This window comes from Dromaius novaehollandiae, chromosome W, assembly GCF_036370855.1.
Source record: "Dromaius novaehollandiae isolate bDroNov1 chromosome W, bDroNov1.hap1, whole genome shotgun sequence".
Classification (NCBI taxonomy): Eukaryota; Metazoa; Chordata; class Aves; order Casuariiformes; family Dromaiidae; genus Dromaius; species Dromaius novaehollandiae.
In genome coordinates this window covers 24552660-24568419 of record NC_088130.1, presented here as the reverse complement: position 1 = coordinate 24568419, position 15760 = coordinate 24552660, and the positions used below count along the sequence as shown (strand labels likewise).

The following is a 15760-nucleotide window of genomic DNA, read 5'->3' as shown; positions in this document are numbered from 1 at the left end:
GCACATCAGTGCTCAATAAACTTGGTCTGTATGGAGACAGAAACCAGGGGCTTGACTCAGTTGCCCACACATAGGTGCCTAAGATTTAGGGTGTCTTGGATATCGATGTAGGACTGGCGTATATGCCCACAGGACCTACCGGGGCCCGTGTCCTTCTGGAGTGGCAGCTGGAGACCAGGCAGGATATTTCAGAGCATTTCAGATAGTACTTGGCACCTTCATGTGGCCAACTGAATCAAGTGCAAGGTGTCACAAGGTGGATCTCAAACTGTTTAATTAAGGACTTATCTAGGAGTGCTGTCATTGTAAAGGTTTTGTTAGCATTTCTATTGTAAAGGAGAAAAAAAAGCAACAGATGAGTTATTACCACTTGAAAGCTGGCTTCTGTATCAGTCAGCAGTTATACCCTCTGATGGTTTGGTTTCAGTCTCTACCCTGGTGCTTTGAGGATGCACTGAGGTGTGCTGAGGCTCAACACCCTGTGATACCTGTCAAAGTCTCCTTGCTCTATGAGTACAGATTAAAAGGACAATGGAAGTGCAACAGAACATATGGTAATGAAAAAACTGTCTTTTGTATCACAAGATAAATCACTTGAAATTTTGTGCAGTGGGTAAAAATGTAATGCAGTAAAGGCCAAACTGTTTGCTGCATTGCACTGTCAGCTTTTTATCAAGTCTAAGTACAGTGGTCCAAAGGTGGGGTACAAGGCAGCTTGTACACTGCATGCCAACATATGTTCCTTTTATGCCATTGGAAGGTTCTCCAGCCAGATAGTGCCACAGTTGCTACATATATTTAAAGCGGCTATCAGAAAGAACTACAGACAGGACACAATGTGGACAAAAAAAAAAAAAAAAAAAAAAAAAGCTTTTTCTCCTAGTCTTGTTAAAGAAAGGTCCACTTTCATTTTTCAAGAGGGTTTAGTTTTTTGGAAAAGATCATAGCTATCCCCCAGAAGCTAACAACTATAAATTCTGCTCAGGTGATTGTGCCATGTAGAGGCCTTTGCATTCATTTTTCTGGGAGCCTTGCTCAGTAGCATTCTCTGTGAAAAGATTTTCAGCTGTGCTTAGGATATGATTTCTCACAATGAATTACAGTGCTTCTCAGGAAAAGAAGAGCTTGTCTTTCTTACATTCTTTTTTATATTAGTTCTGGTATTAGTTATCAGCATTTCACCATCCATTCCATCTTCTAGAAATCTTATGGGAACTTGAAACAAATGAATGTGAACCCGTAACTCTTTATTTTTAATGATCTCCATGCAATTGTAAAATGTGTGTCTCTGGTATCATGTGTCGCAATGTCTCTCAGATACGTAATTTCCCATATAATTAGTATAAAACTGAAATTAGTATAAAACTGAAATAGATTTTTAGCAAAAGATTAATTTTTATACATGTGATATTATCACTTCTGGATTTGATAACTGCATCTGTCAGTACGAGATTGTGTATATGGAAGTTTAGATGATTTAATCCTACTGATAGTTTAGGACTTGGAATTTAGAGGTATCTGTTTTGACAGGGAAGGGTGTGAGAGAGAGAAAGCAAACATATTTTAGCAAAGTTTTTTTTAACTAGAATTAGAATAAGAGTTATAACTCCCAAGTACTAGAGAAAATAAGAAACTTTCATAACATACATTTTGTCTTGTCTTTACTTTGAACAATATTGTTAAAATTGTTATGGGGACAATTACTTTCCTCCACTTGTCAGAATTTTAATTTTCTTCTCTAACTACATATTTAGAGGAATTGCGATACCATAAACATCAGCTGCTGAGTACAGCAGCCAATCTTTGTCTGCTGTTTCATTTTAGTAAGCTAGAATTACTGTTCTCTAGACTACTCAGCTGCATAAAAAAACCCAGATATATTTTAGGAATAATTACATTTAAATTAACTAATTGAATCTTGCTTTGTTATATCATGCCCATTTAAGGAAATACTATTAATTAAGAAAATCCTAATAAATACGTTCATATTACATGTAAGCCATTATGAGATCTAATTCTCTAATGCATAAAGCGATGCTCCACCACATTTATGGTGTTGAAGAGAATCTAAGATAGTATGAGAATGCATAGACTCATAGCTACTGTAGAGCTGTTATAAATGAATTATAGTTAATTTATTGTTCGTCCCAGTTCTTAGATGCTCCAGTCAAGGATCAGGGTTCCCTGGTACAAAGTGTTGACAGGTATCAAAGGAAGAAATGATTATTGCTCTCTTAGTCACTACCAAGGTAAATCAATTTTCAGCTGGCTGTCAGACATAGCACCCTTCTGGCAAGAATCCTCCCTTACGTGTGAGCATAGTATAGGTGTTGGAGACTACTTAAAGCAAGTGTTATCATAGAATATTTTATTACCGAATGTTCTACATGTTGCATAGACTTTGCCCACTCCGAAAAATTTATACTTGAAATCCTAATGGCTTTGTCTTGTTAGTGCATTCTGATCAAGCCTAGATTCTTCCCTTCTACTCTTGCTTTCACAGCAATATCAGAGAAACATTTTTAGAAGTCTTAAATTCTTTGCTTAAATTGGGTAGTGTCCAAAGATTAGACAAGATATAATTTATTTTGGAATATTTTACTTTTTTTCCTACCTCTTCAGTACACTACTGACTTAAGGGATTTTAGTTTTTCCACTGCCTTCCATCTAAATGCTATTAGGTTTTAAAAGTGCTGTGTAAAAATCAATAGCATTCACTTACAGTTCCAGATAAAGAAAATCTAGCAGTGCCTGTAGTTTAGACTTAGGCTCCTCTAAATAACCTTGAAAAAATTAGAATGAATCAATTGGGATTGTACTGGAATGCAACCAGAAAGACTAGATTGTGAAGGACACTGCTCCCAAGACATACATTTTTAGTAATACACAGAATTATAACAAGATGATTTCCACATCACTGCACCTCTGGGGTGAAAAAATGTACTGTATGAATTTGCAAGTTAATGCCTTCTGCTGTGTGTTAATATTTCCACGTCCCCCAAAAACTCTTTGCAGAAGATCAATAATGCCTTAGTGCCTAAAAAAAAAGTTTATTTTTAATATAGTTATTTCAAATTGTAGTGGCTTCTATGAGTTGCTAAATCATAAAATATTTCTAGGATATTCTGTGCTTGTCACTTTCTTGGATAAATACTTTAATGGCAAAATGTTAAATGAATGACCTAGCAATGTGAATTAAAATAACACCTAAAAGCATGTTTTGTAGTGAATGAAAAATTTACTTGTATTGCTGAAATCAGTGTGTTAAATCACAGAAACTGCTCTCTTTCCAGGGGCTAAGTCTTTTTTTTCCCCTTAAGTCTGCAGTCTTAGGTTTATAGCGATCCACTTACAATATAGAAATGCTACCAGAAATATTTTTTAAAAGTTAGAGGAATTTTGCAAGAAGATTCATTTATTTTCTCCTAGTCTATTCATCCAAGGAATGTGATGAAATTTGTCTTGGTACTATACAATAGCAAGAAAAGTGAAGAACTTTATTTATTAGGATATCAGCATCATGTAGTTTTGCTCTATCTGTTTTAAAATGTGAATCATCTTTTCATTAAGGACTGATCTCTTTGAATAGAATAATTTGCCTTTTGCTTGCATGTAACCAGGTGTCCAAGCAGGAATTTCTGGGACTGAAGTCAAGGGCACAAAACTCATTGGCACTGATGGGTGGTTGATTCCACCCGAAGCATTATGCAAGATCACATGAATACCTCAGTATGAAAGGCTGAGATGTATGTTAGTGTGAATATGCACTTTGACAACAGAAGTCAGGTATAGTGGATAATGTTGACTTATGCGACAACACTAAAATGAAATTGCAGTAATTTAAAAATGCTTCAGTTTACTGGATACCTACACATCTGTTTAAATCTGTTTTATCTGCACTGTGTTTTCACTGTATTGTATTCTGGGGGAAGTCTGACACATGGTTTTGTAGTTTCTTAATATAAATAAATTTCTGCCTTTCTTATCTTGTGACACAATTTTTTAACATGATAAAAATTATAATCCTTATCCCGCCAACCCTGAAAAATGTTAGCAGTTCCTCTGAAGTCAACAGGGTAATTCATGTGGAAGAAAAGCTATTCATATGCTTGAGAGTTTTCAGGATCAGATCTTAAATTTGTTGCATGCCTTCTTCTCAATAGTGAGAACACATATACCTTTAAAATTGGCTTGCAGTCATTCTATGTGGTAGAGAAATGTATGTCCTCCAGCTCTGAAAAACTGATATGCTGAGGGAGGAAGTTATACCTCATGATTATATTACATTTTCACTCCATGACAAAACAAAATATATGTGTATCTGGAGAAAATTCACTTTTAGATGAAGAAAAATAATTAATACTAAAGTGAAAGGTAGATGAAATTATTAGAGAGGTGAATGAACATAAGTATTTTTTCATAATTTCCCTGGTGGTTAACCCTATTTGGACCATTTATTTATTTAATGCAATACATAGCAGAGGTAAAAAGTACATTGGGTAGCTCTTTGTCTTGTCTTTTCCTTTGTTCCTTGATTACTGAAAAGTTTTTATTTACCTGTGTGCTTTCACTACTTATTGTTTTAGATTGTTTTTGATTGTATGTATATTTGTAATGAGGCCTTTACAACCATATCATGCACGTGTGTACCTCTAAACGTAAAACTACCCTCATAAATTTATCGAATTTCCATAGACTCCAAAGCTTGATAGGACTGGGCTTTCAGCAGTTTCTCCATTGACTTTAAATGGGTTTTAGATTAGGCCATTAACACATTTCTTTCAGATCAAGCTACTTCAGTATTAACTTACTCAGTTCTATCTTTCTGTTTTTTAATACAGAAGTTCAGCTGCAGCTATCGATTATATGCACTTTTTAAGCTCAGTTTATAGGTCTATCCTTTTCCCACAGTGCTAGGAAGTAATAGAAGAATAGAAATATCATCCCCATAAAGAAAACAAAGCTTTTGCTTATGCTTCCTAATCTTACAAAAGTACAGAATTTATAGATTGACATGGTACTAAAGTTAAGGAGTGACTTTGGGGCTATATGCCCAATTATACTGTGATTGGAAATCTTGTAGGAACAGATTAGACAAGCATTTGGTTGAATTAATGTAGGTATAGTCTTTAAGTAGGGGGATGGAAATTATGGCCTCTAAAGGTCTCTTCAAGCATTATTTTTTAATTTAATTGTTTCTAATTGTCAGATGCCTACAATACATGTGTTGTGAATTTTAAATTGTAATTGAGATTTCAAGAGATTATGTGAATATAGATCACCTAATCATAAGGGTCAAATTTATTAGAAGTGAAAAAGCAATGTTGAACAAAGTTCAATAAAATGTTGGTATTTTTCGTATTTTTAAAAAAGCAATAAAACTGGGGGAGAAGAGTGGCTTCTTTGAATAGTAATACCGTTCAGTTAGAGAAAGTAAGAATGTTCGGTTCTTTTTCCTGTGGCTGAATATTAAAAATACACTGGTAGGCAACATCATTTAGTTCTGATAATATTGTGTGTGGACACAAAAAACATTTCCAGTTGCTGTAATTACTTAGCTGAAAAAAAATTTGCTTACAATGATCTAAACAACTGAGAAAGTAGCTTACTAAAAGCTGCTATAAAATTTTTATAGTGATCTCTCTGAGAACGGATAGTATATTAACGGAATAATAGCAATGGGGAAAGACTTCATAATTTCCACAAATTCGTATGGTTCCATTTATGTCAGCTTTGCCAGAGAAAAAATAAGAGGCACATAACCAGTGAAATAATAGATAATTTTGTTCCTGTTCACTTGGAGGAAATGGAATTTGTATACAATATATAAAAGTTGTATCATTTGAATAATAATGGCAGAAATAAAGCTATTGGGATAAATGGAAAATGAAAAGAATCTTTCACATTTCAAGCAGAAATGAAAGAATACAATGAAATAATAGTGTGTACCACAAGCAGTGCTACAGCCTATGACTTGATGGGAACTCGCAATAAATTTTATATATATTCCAAATTATAGCTCTACAATGCTCTAGTCCATGAAATTGCTGCAATAGAAACAGCAGTGGAGAAATTACAGTGGAAAGATAACTCAGCACATTTAAATTGATATTGCTGAAAAATATAGGATTATTGGCAGATAATTATAAATGTTACTAAAAGTACAACTGGAAGGAAAAATGTGAAATTATTTCTACAGGATTTGTGTTAGGCATAAGCAGTCATAAAATGGATCAGAAGAACTCATATAATTTGGAAGATGTTATATCCCAGGAGAAAACCACACAAATGCACAGTGGAAAGAAAAGAAAAGAATAAAATAGAAGGATGCTATCTCAAGACACCTTTTCAAAGCTTGCGGTGGTCCTTTCAAGTCATTCCATTCTTCTTTTCCCTGTGACATCTCTTTTGTTCTCCCTAAAGAAAAGCTCCAGACCTTTCTTCTGTGATCTGGAGGGATAGTTCAGCCATAAGGACAGCTCCTTTTATTTAATTCAGGAGTGCTCAACATCCAGTCTAGCTTCCTCAGCCATTCATATTGTTGCTTGTTGAGATTTTGTGAATTTTCAGCTGTGCATTGGTAACTCAGATCCAAACACTTTTCCCTTCTGGTGTTTCCCATTCTGGAGGAAAGAAGTAGAACATACACATTTCCTACTGACACAGTTTTATCAACTAGAGGAGGAACAGAAAAGTCCCGCTTTCCTTAAAATGAAAGGATGTTGATCTAGAGCCTTTAAAGGTTTTCCTTCCTCCCTCCTCACCCCACTGGCAGAAAATGTTTGCAAGCATCATTTGCTCTTTCCGAACACTCATTTTGATTTTTCCTCAAGTTTTTATCTGTTCAAGGACTTCAAAAGACTTGCAGAGCCACATCACATTCGCTAGCTTCTATGTAATACTGTCCATGAACTGGACGTTCATAGTCTTGTTTGCAGCTTATGATATGCAATGGAAATGGGATTAAAAGCCTTTAAGCAGTGCTGATTCTATCTAAAGCAACATTGCAGTGTATTCTCCTGCCATGTGGAAAAACAGAGATATGGACTTATGGCCAGTTTGAATGGAAACAATTAACTTCAATGCAGTGTTTTTTGAAAGGAGTAAATTGCCTGTATTTTTTGGAGTCAGATGCACAAAGAAGATAATTCTTCAGTGGTATGTTGGCTTCCTAATGTACTGTACCAATCTTAGTATGAGGGAATTTCCAATTTTCTTAGGATAAATGTCTTGTCATTCACTTTTTCATTTTATGAAAAATTGTTTTCATCTTATGAAGACAAAAGATAAAACTACAAATCCAAGTCTGCTGTATGTGTTAAATGTAAAAAAATGTATATTGATATGTTTTTTTAGCTGATCTAATGATAAAACTTCCTGGACAACACAGCACCTTAGGAGACTGAGTGACGTAACAGGCGAAATGGCAGATGAACTTCAAGATAGACAAAGGTAAAATGATGGACGTGGGGAATAACAATACTAGCTTCACATATAAAACAATCGTAACTGTTCAGGAGCTGGACCCTAGGTTATAGAACATCTGTGCAAAATTTCAGCTTAATACTTTGTCGTAGTCAAAAAAGCAAATCAGGTATTAGGAGTTATTTTGAAAGTAATATGAAATAAAATATAGATTGCTATGCCATTTAAAATAGCCGTCGTTCTCCCACACCTTGAATAGTATGTAAAGTTCTGATCCCATTTTCTCAGGAAAAGTTATATTAGAAAAGGTTCAGAGAAGCGCAACAGGGATGACCGAAGCATGGAACAGCTTCTTTACAAGGAACAATGAAGTAAGATAGTATTTTTCTGTCTGGAAAAAAGAGACAGGTTAGGAAGCGCTGTGGCAGAGTCCTGCAAAATCATCAGTGGCATAGAAGGATCAATAAATTCAGCAGCTCTTTTAACACAAGGACCAAGGGTAGTAGGAGCCAAGTTCAAAGCAAGCAAAATTCCTCACACCATGAGTAACTTGTCGGTGGAACTCCACACTGGAAGATGTTGTGAATACAAAAATGTGATGTTAATTCAAGTGGAGCCTGGACTAGTAAGAGAAATCCATTGAGGGTTTCTAAATAGAAAAAGCCAAGGAAACCCTCAGAGCTGGAAGTAACCAGAGCCTGGGTGAGTACGTCTGGGGGGTATCACATATGGTTGCTCTGTTCTTATTATTTGTTGGGCATTGAATGTTTCATGTCCTTTGGACAAATAATAAGGTAGCTGTGGCCTGTTGGCCAAGGGCTTGTTTGCAAAGATGCTGAGGGCTTCCCTCAAAGTGTCTTTAAGTCAGTCTGATGTTACCTTTTTGTTAGCATTTCTTCAGATGCTATGAATACAAAGCACTTACAATAAATCTTACCAAATTAATTTTCTTAGCAGGATGGGGAATTCATCCATGGAAGTTCTGCAAAGGGTGAACATTTTTTTCAGATGAAAATAGGATGCATGCAATGATACCTCTGGGTAGTGATACATCTTTGCCTTCAGAAAGCAAAAGAGGAAAAATTAAGTAATATATGAGCTAGTCAATTCACGGATACATTCGCTGCCTCAACCCAGTTACATGCCAATGCCTCATTTCCTCATATAAGAATATAAATCAAGACAGATTTTACCTTTACAACCTTTTGATACAGGATATAACTGAGGATAGAATATGACCCATAGAAGTAGAAATCTGTTATTCATTTTTGGACTGATAAATTCTCTCTGGATTTTGTTGCTTAAAATAATGTCTAAATTCTTGGAAAAAATCCACAAATATATTGGTTTCTTTATGGATGTCTACATATTTGTGTGTGGCAATCTGTTTGTAAAAAGCTCACATTATACTTCTCTCTCTACCTCTTCCCACACAATCTAATTTGTTATATAGCAACTGCCAGAATTTATGGGTGACAAACTCAAGGTTTTTCATAGAAAGGCAGTTCATAAAAACATCCTTGATCTTGTCACAGTAATCATCATCTCTTGTGCTTATCATTATAATGGCTATACTATTAATTATTGTGAATGAAGAAGTTCTGTGGAAATAGCCATGTTTTCAGCACACCATTAGTGAACTCCATGATAAATTTATGTAATAGCAGTAATGCAGAGAACACAGTGAGCCTTCACAAACAGACTTTTATTGAATTAAATTAAAAGACAATGAGGTTAAGGGAGCAAAGCAATTAATATCTCTTCCCTTATGCTCTGACAACATGAACAGTTTCTATTTTTGGATGGAGCAGGAAATCTTTTTTTTCTTCAAATCCATGTGAAGCACTTCTTCTGAAATTTAATACTCTGATCTCAAAAAATACATTGAGCTTCTTTAGGGTTAATGTTCAAATAAAATAAAGCTTGAAGCTTTCTAATTCATATGTGTTGGAAGAAACTCTAAGCAATCGGTAGCATAAATACAAACATAAATATGCTCCTTTTGAATGCAGGTTAGCAGCAAAGTTCTTTTTTAGGGCCACAGTCTGCCCTGATTTACTATTTGTGAAATATAATTGATTAATCTCTGGTCTCAGAGAAAACATAAAAAGCAGTGATCTGTCTAGTGCAATATTTATATGTGGAAAACCAAATAAGATCAACCCAAATCTGAATATGAACTAAAGTACTGTAAAACTAGTTAATTCTAACAGGAAAGCAAAACTTAGGTGATGATGGATATGTTTTGCTTGTCTTAAATATTTTAGTGACAAATATGTGTTCCCATCCATTTTCATAGAAGCCAGTATAGTGGGACACCAATATTCACCTGAGTCTGTAGATTCTCCTGTACAAAAAAATATTTGGTCTAGGCTGCAGAGCCATAATTTTATCGTTTAGCACTGCATCTGCTCAATTCCCCAATTTCAGGAAAAATGGCAGAATGCTATTGATTGGGAGGACAACTAGAAAGCCAGAAAGGGGAAAATGGAAAACCTGTAGAATCTGTTTTGCCTGTTTAGCACTGTGACACTCAAGCACCTTTGTAATTGTCCATTAATCAAAGAACTGTTTGATAGAAAGGGCAAAATGTAAATGTACTCACACTCGCTAGAACCAGGCTGGAAAATGGCTCCCAGAAGGTGAATAAGGTACAGAAAGGACATAGCTCTAGGTATGTGAGAGGAAAGGCTGGATGACAGGCTTTGCAGAGGAGGAGAATGAACCCTTGTCACTTCTGGTAGTCAAAATTAGGGTATATACAGAATGAATGGCAAATACAGAGTTCAGAGGATTCCTAAAGAAAGGTAGCACACAGTTAGCTTAGGTGTTGAAATGGAGGAAGCCCTTGATGTGTGCAGTAAATTTGGCTTGCAGAGACTAAAGAATATGTGATGTCTCAATAAGTAACAGGATATTCTTGAACACTTTATATGATATTAAATGAAAAATAACAGGCTTTGGGAAAGAGCTGCTGCGATTCTCTCAGCAATCTAATTAATGATTCCCCTCATCTGCATACAGTTCTCATCCCCCACATACTTTCCATTTAAATGCTCTCCTGCTATATGTGGTGACTTCTGACCATATTAATACAATATGCAAAGTAACTTAGTGCTATTATGAAACATTTTGTTTCATCTCTCAGACTGAAAAAGTTTCATGGGAAGCAGACAGAATGCAGACAGTGGTGGGATGTCTTTGAAAAACACTGGAGGCCATCATCTGCCAATGTGAGAAAGGGCGAGAGCTCTAAGAGATGATGAGAGAGAGGCAGAAGTGTCTAAACAAAAAAAAATTTTCTTTTGCACTTTTCCCAGCTGCTTCTAATAGACCTTGCTTTTCTGCTTTGTTGTTCATGTAACCTATTCTGGAAATGATTAGGGGGCAGAGTGGGTGCATCGGTTATTGAGGAACAGCAGTTAGAGCAGTGGTTGGAAAATGTACATTTTGGACAGCAGCAGCAGCTTTAATAGTACTCTTTGTGTACTGAGAATTAGTACTCTTGTGACTAATTCACTATTGATTTTGTCAGGCAGAATCTGAACAGTTCATGAAATTAATAGAGAGATAACAGGATTTGAGGGCAGGGCATTGGGGTGTAAGAATGATAAAAATCTAGATTGGGCACTGGACTAATCATTGCTTCTTGTCAAGGCAAAGGATTAGAGAGTACTACAAATTCTGATGATGCCAGTTCCTGAATCTTTTAGCATTTGGCACAAGAAACAAGTACAATTTATAGTATAGTTTGTGATGTCTTAGCAAATGCAGCATTTAAAAAACCCCGAAACTTAACTAATTGCTGTTAGGAAAGTGGAAATATTTCAGAATAGCTTGAAACACATAAATGGTTTATTTGGATTCCCTATTACATTAAGAGAGAGAAATACACACAAAGATGCAGAGTGCCTGAAAAATATTGCATATGTTTATATCATAGAAGATTAAGCAGTATTTCTGCTTGATTTTTAATTCAACTTGCAGCCAGAGTTATGAATACATTTCTGAAGCATATTGAAAATGGAAAATTGGGTAAAGAGAACATAAGGAAGTACATACTACTGAAAAGAAAATGCTACTTTGTTTTTAACAGAAAAAAAAGCCTTTAAAATATAGTCATCAATGAAAACTCTGTTTTTAAAGTTTAGATCAGCTTTAAACTAAATTAATTACACTTGGAATCATAGATTAAATTAAATTAGTAGCTTCATAATAAAATCAACACACTGATTTATAAGCATCCTAACACAAGAATGTAGTTCCATTTTCAACAGTTACTGGGAAGCTTAACTTCGAAAGAGATTTTAAAGTGGGAAAACCTTTTAAAATACATTTTTTGCACAAGTCTTTATATTTTTCTTTTGCCTAAATTTTGAGCTTCCACTGTCATTTTTAGGTAAATGAAAAATATATAACTTCTGATGAATTAGGGTACAGTCCTCAGCCACCTAGATAAATGACAGTGATTCCCATTGACTGAATTGGGTACATGATTTAATGCTTAAAATAAACAAAATCCTCTCTCTACACGCTGCAGCCTTAGATCAACGTTCACATCACAGTCTCTTAAACTTGAGAATGCTAACGTTTTGCTGAAGTGCCACAGTGTTTCTGTACCTCAGCAGGTGATTCTCATGATGTAGTCTTTTCAGTCCTTTCACTTGACACGTCATTGTTTTTCCATTATGCACTTTAATGGCTTTATTCCCCAGTTGTACTGAAATAGATTTCGATACAGTTGAGGCATGGCCCCAATGAAGATAGGCATGTCCCCTTTCTTCTTTTTTCATGTAAATGTGATTTCTGCCACCTTTTAAAAGCTGGACCATTTTTTACGGTCTATTAGTTTGGAAGGCATCAGCCAGAGCACAGCACATTTCCACCTCTCTCCCACAACTAAGAATATCCCCAGTTTGTAGGGAGTTCTCTTGGAGAAAAACTGGGAATAGCAAACTGCCAAGAAGGCAGCTGAACCAACAGTTCCGGGATTGTGGAGAGAAAGAAGTAGGATGTTTGTCTATGGATCAGATGAAATAAGTAGCCAAAGCCTGTTTTTGCTTTTTTACTTTAGTAACGACATTCTATCAACTGCTTAATGTTGTATGATACATGATGATGATGTACACAGGGATTCTCAAACTGGGCATGCTTTTCGCCACCATTGTCAGCAGTGGTGGTACTACACTGGCAATAGCATGAGCTCCTGTCCCTTTGCTGGGCCACGTTCATGCACAGGAGAAGGTAAGTCCCACCTGTCTCTCACATGGAGTTAACACACATTATTGGGGTCTCTACATTGAGAGGAAGACTGTAAAAGGCTCTTTGTGGTCTTAAAATTTTGGAATCTATAAACATACCTCAACCCTAATCTGCAACACACACTGCTCAGCCCAGTCAGGTAAGGCTCTCTCCTTCACGAACAGTGTGTGCTGCCAAACTGCATGGATTTTAGAACAAATGAAAAATATCCAGTTTGCTGTTTTCCTGTTTGTAGGCAGGCATTTACAGCAGTCAGGCACAGATCCCCCTTTACTGCCTCTCCACACAGGGCTGAGAGCTGGCTCATCAGTCTGTAGTTTACTGTGTTGCAGTGGTTTGCATATCACAGACTGCAAACACAGTCTACAACAAAAAAGACTTTAGCTAAAAGTTAGAAATCAAACAGAATTTAGAGGACCCATAGGAAGGAATTAACTTGTGGCAGCAGCTTATATTACTTCCTGTTTAATTCTATTTTTAGGTGTTTAGATCCTCTGATGAACATGAACTAAGACTTACAGCATTTGAAAAGCAGAAATTTGAAAGGATGGTGATGGAGAGGCTGTAGTGAGAGCAGTCATTCCAAGTGAGCTTTCACTGGTTTGAGTCATGAGAGAGAAAAAAGCAATATTTAGAACAGTATATAAGTTTAAAATACTGGATGGAAGGAGGAGTCATATGGTTATTTCTTCCATGTAAGTGTGAAAAGAACAAAGTTTTTAACAAACTGGAAGAGCAGAGATTTTAAGCTGTTAAGGGAAATCTGAACTGTAAAAAGCCGTAAGTGATGAAGTTACATATGTGTTTTTTTTTCTTCTGTGCAGGTTCTTTATTTAAAAACATCTAATGATTAAATATTTTAACATGGCAAGGAAGAATATTTTCCTCAGAAGAACACTGCATAAATGAAATTTTATAGGCTTCTGGAAACAGCAGTTGAAATCTCAGTGCAAGACAATGAATATGAAAATGAAAGTTGAAATTTCACAGGGAATTAAGTATCTTGTTCTTGTAAACTTTGTGATAAGGTACTTTTTCAAAACAAAAAGCTTTGAAAAATCAAGAGGCCTGGTATCTGGCAAGCTCTGTTATTTTACTGAGTGCACAGGAATTTCCAAAAGATTCCGTGAAGGCAATAGAGCTCAATCTGGGATTAAACACTGGAAGTCCTTTTTGCCTCTCTTGGAACAGCATTAACGCAGGTACATCACAGTGTCACTATGAAGTTCGAGCTGCAACATTCCTTTCCTATTTTATGTACTTGACATACCCCACGGTATGTCTGTGTTGTTCTTAATGATTAGTAGTACAAACACATTTTACATGTAGCAGTTACCCACTTTCTTCACCACTGCAGCCTAGAATAATTGTCTGGAATTCTAACCACCCCAAACAGATGCACTTTTAACTTCTGAGATGTGGGAGACTACAGTTTTCTCTCTTGCCTTATGTTCTTCAGTTAAATTCTAGAATATATTGTGTCAAATTAAAGGCTAATGAATTGCATTTTTTAAGTCATAACTGGAAAAAGCCCTTCCAGCTTTTTCCTAGAGCTTTTTCATACAAAAATAAGTCTCTACAAGTTGTTACGTTGCAACAGCCTTTTTAGAAAAATCAGGGGAAGGCAGGAGCAAAATGAGTGTGTGTGGAATATGTCCATTTGAATATTAAAGTTGATATATAATTAGAAGAGAGATTCTACAAAACAAATTATGAATCATAGTAATGAAAAACTCTGATTAGTTGCTTTTAAGAGTGCAATTCTTAAGTGTCTGACAAGACCTTGTAATATTAATGTCCACTGCTCTTTGATGAAACCACCTTTACAGGGGGAAAACTTTTCACACAAAACGGTTCAAACCTCTCTGCATAGTCCCAGGTCTCTACCCTGTGGGAGGCTAAAGGAAAGCAGGTGAATCACCCTAAGGAAGCTGCTGTTGTGAAGTGAATCAGTACTCCATCCACGTAATAAGGGCGGGGGGGGGGGGGTCATGCATTTCTGTGAACGAGCGACACTGAGGTCTGCCTGTGGAATAGCACCTGACAGGATGGTTAGCATGTGTGCAGGACAATCACCAGTGGGTTTAAGCTGCAAGATCACAGTTACATATTAGCAACATCTTTCTAACGTTAGGGATAACAGAACAACAGCACGGATTACCCATGGAGGTTTTTAGGAGAAAGTGGTCAAATGTCTGTTGAGACCAGCGTGATGTACTGTTGGGAAGACGAGTGAGCAGATGACTTCTTAAGGTCTCTTTCTGGTGTATTGTTTCCAATTCTTTGTTCTGCAAGGAAGGGTTTCTGGAAGGTTCTAGAAAGCCACAGTGTTCCAGATGTCCCCTAGAAAATGGCCCCGGGTAAGCAAGTAAGCGATCAGAATCTCAGGATCTTGCAAAAGCCCGAGCACTTACACCTTCCACACTTTCTTATCCCCATGTATGGTTGTTATAAAACAGGCTTTTAATAAACAGACTTTTAAAGCTTCTTTTTAGAAGCTTTCTCATTCCAAATGAGAAAAAATAATCCTTTTATTTCTTTAAAGTCACAGACCCATGTTATCTCAGTTCCCTGAATGCTGCACTCCCCTGAGCGGGGAGTGAGGGAAGTGACTAAGCAGTTTTGCTTTTGCACAAGTGTTAGCACCAGGTCTGTTTTATAACATTTATACAGTAGTGCTCACAGCCATCAAGACTGGGGTTTTGTTGTCCATGCTTTCTATGTGCATCTGTATACAGATACACAGGAAACGCCCACAGCCTGAGTGACGCAAACATACCGTAACTACGGTGCTGATTTCTATCGAGGGCGGGGAAGGGGCCAGGAGCCCGCCGCCAGCCGCGCCACAAGCATCGCACCACCCCTGCTGAGGGGGGCAACGGCCGGGAACGGCACCAACCGCCGGCACCGCGGCCCGACCCCCACCCCCTCCTACCGCTCACGCCCAGGGCCTCGCTCATTGGCCACTTCCCCTGCCCACCAGCGGGTCTCCCCGCCGTGCTTTTGCTTTCCGTCTTCCGAGTGGCCGGCGGGCCTGTCAATCTTCCGCGCAAAAGGAGAGAGGCGCAGGCCG

General features: G+C 36.9%; 1 long non-coding RNA gene across 1 annotated transcript; it reads right to left on the bottom strand.

Moving 5' to 3' along the window:
• Positions 1 to 5887: 5887 nt before the first annotated feature.
• Positions 5888 to 15635, bottom strand: LOC112992356 (uncharacterized). Its single transcript, XR_003261508.2, has 4 exons — positions 15467 to 15635; positions 14849 to 15030; positions 8363 to 8484; positions 5888 to 6623 (listed from the first exon to the last, which is right to left on the bottom strand). It is a non-coding gene; the product is annotated as an uncharacterized LOC112992356 (long non-coding RNA).
• Between the last annotated feature and the right edge of the window lie 125 nt (positions 15636 to 15760).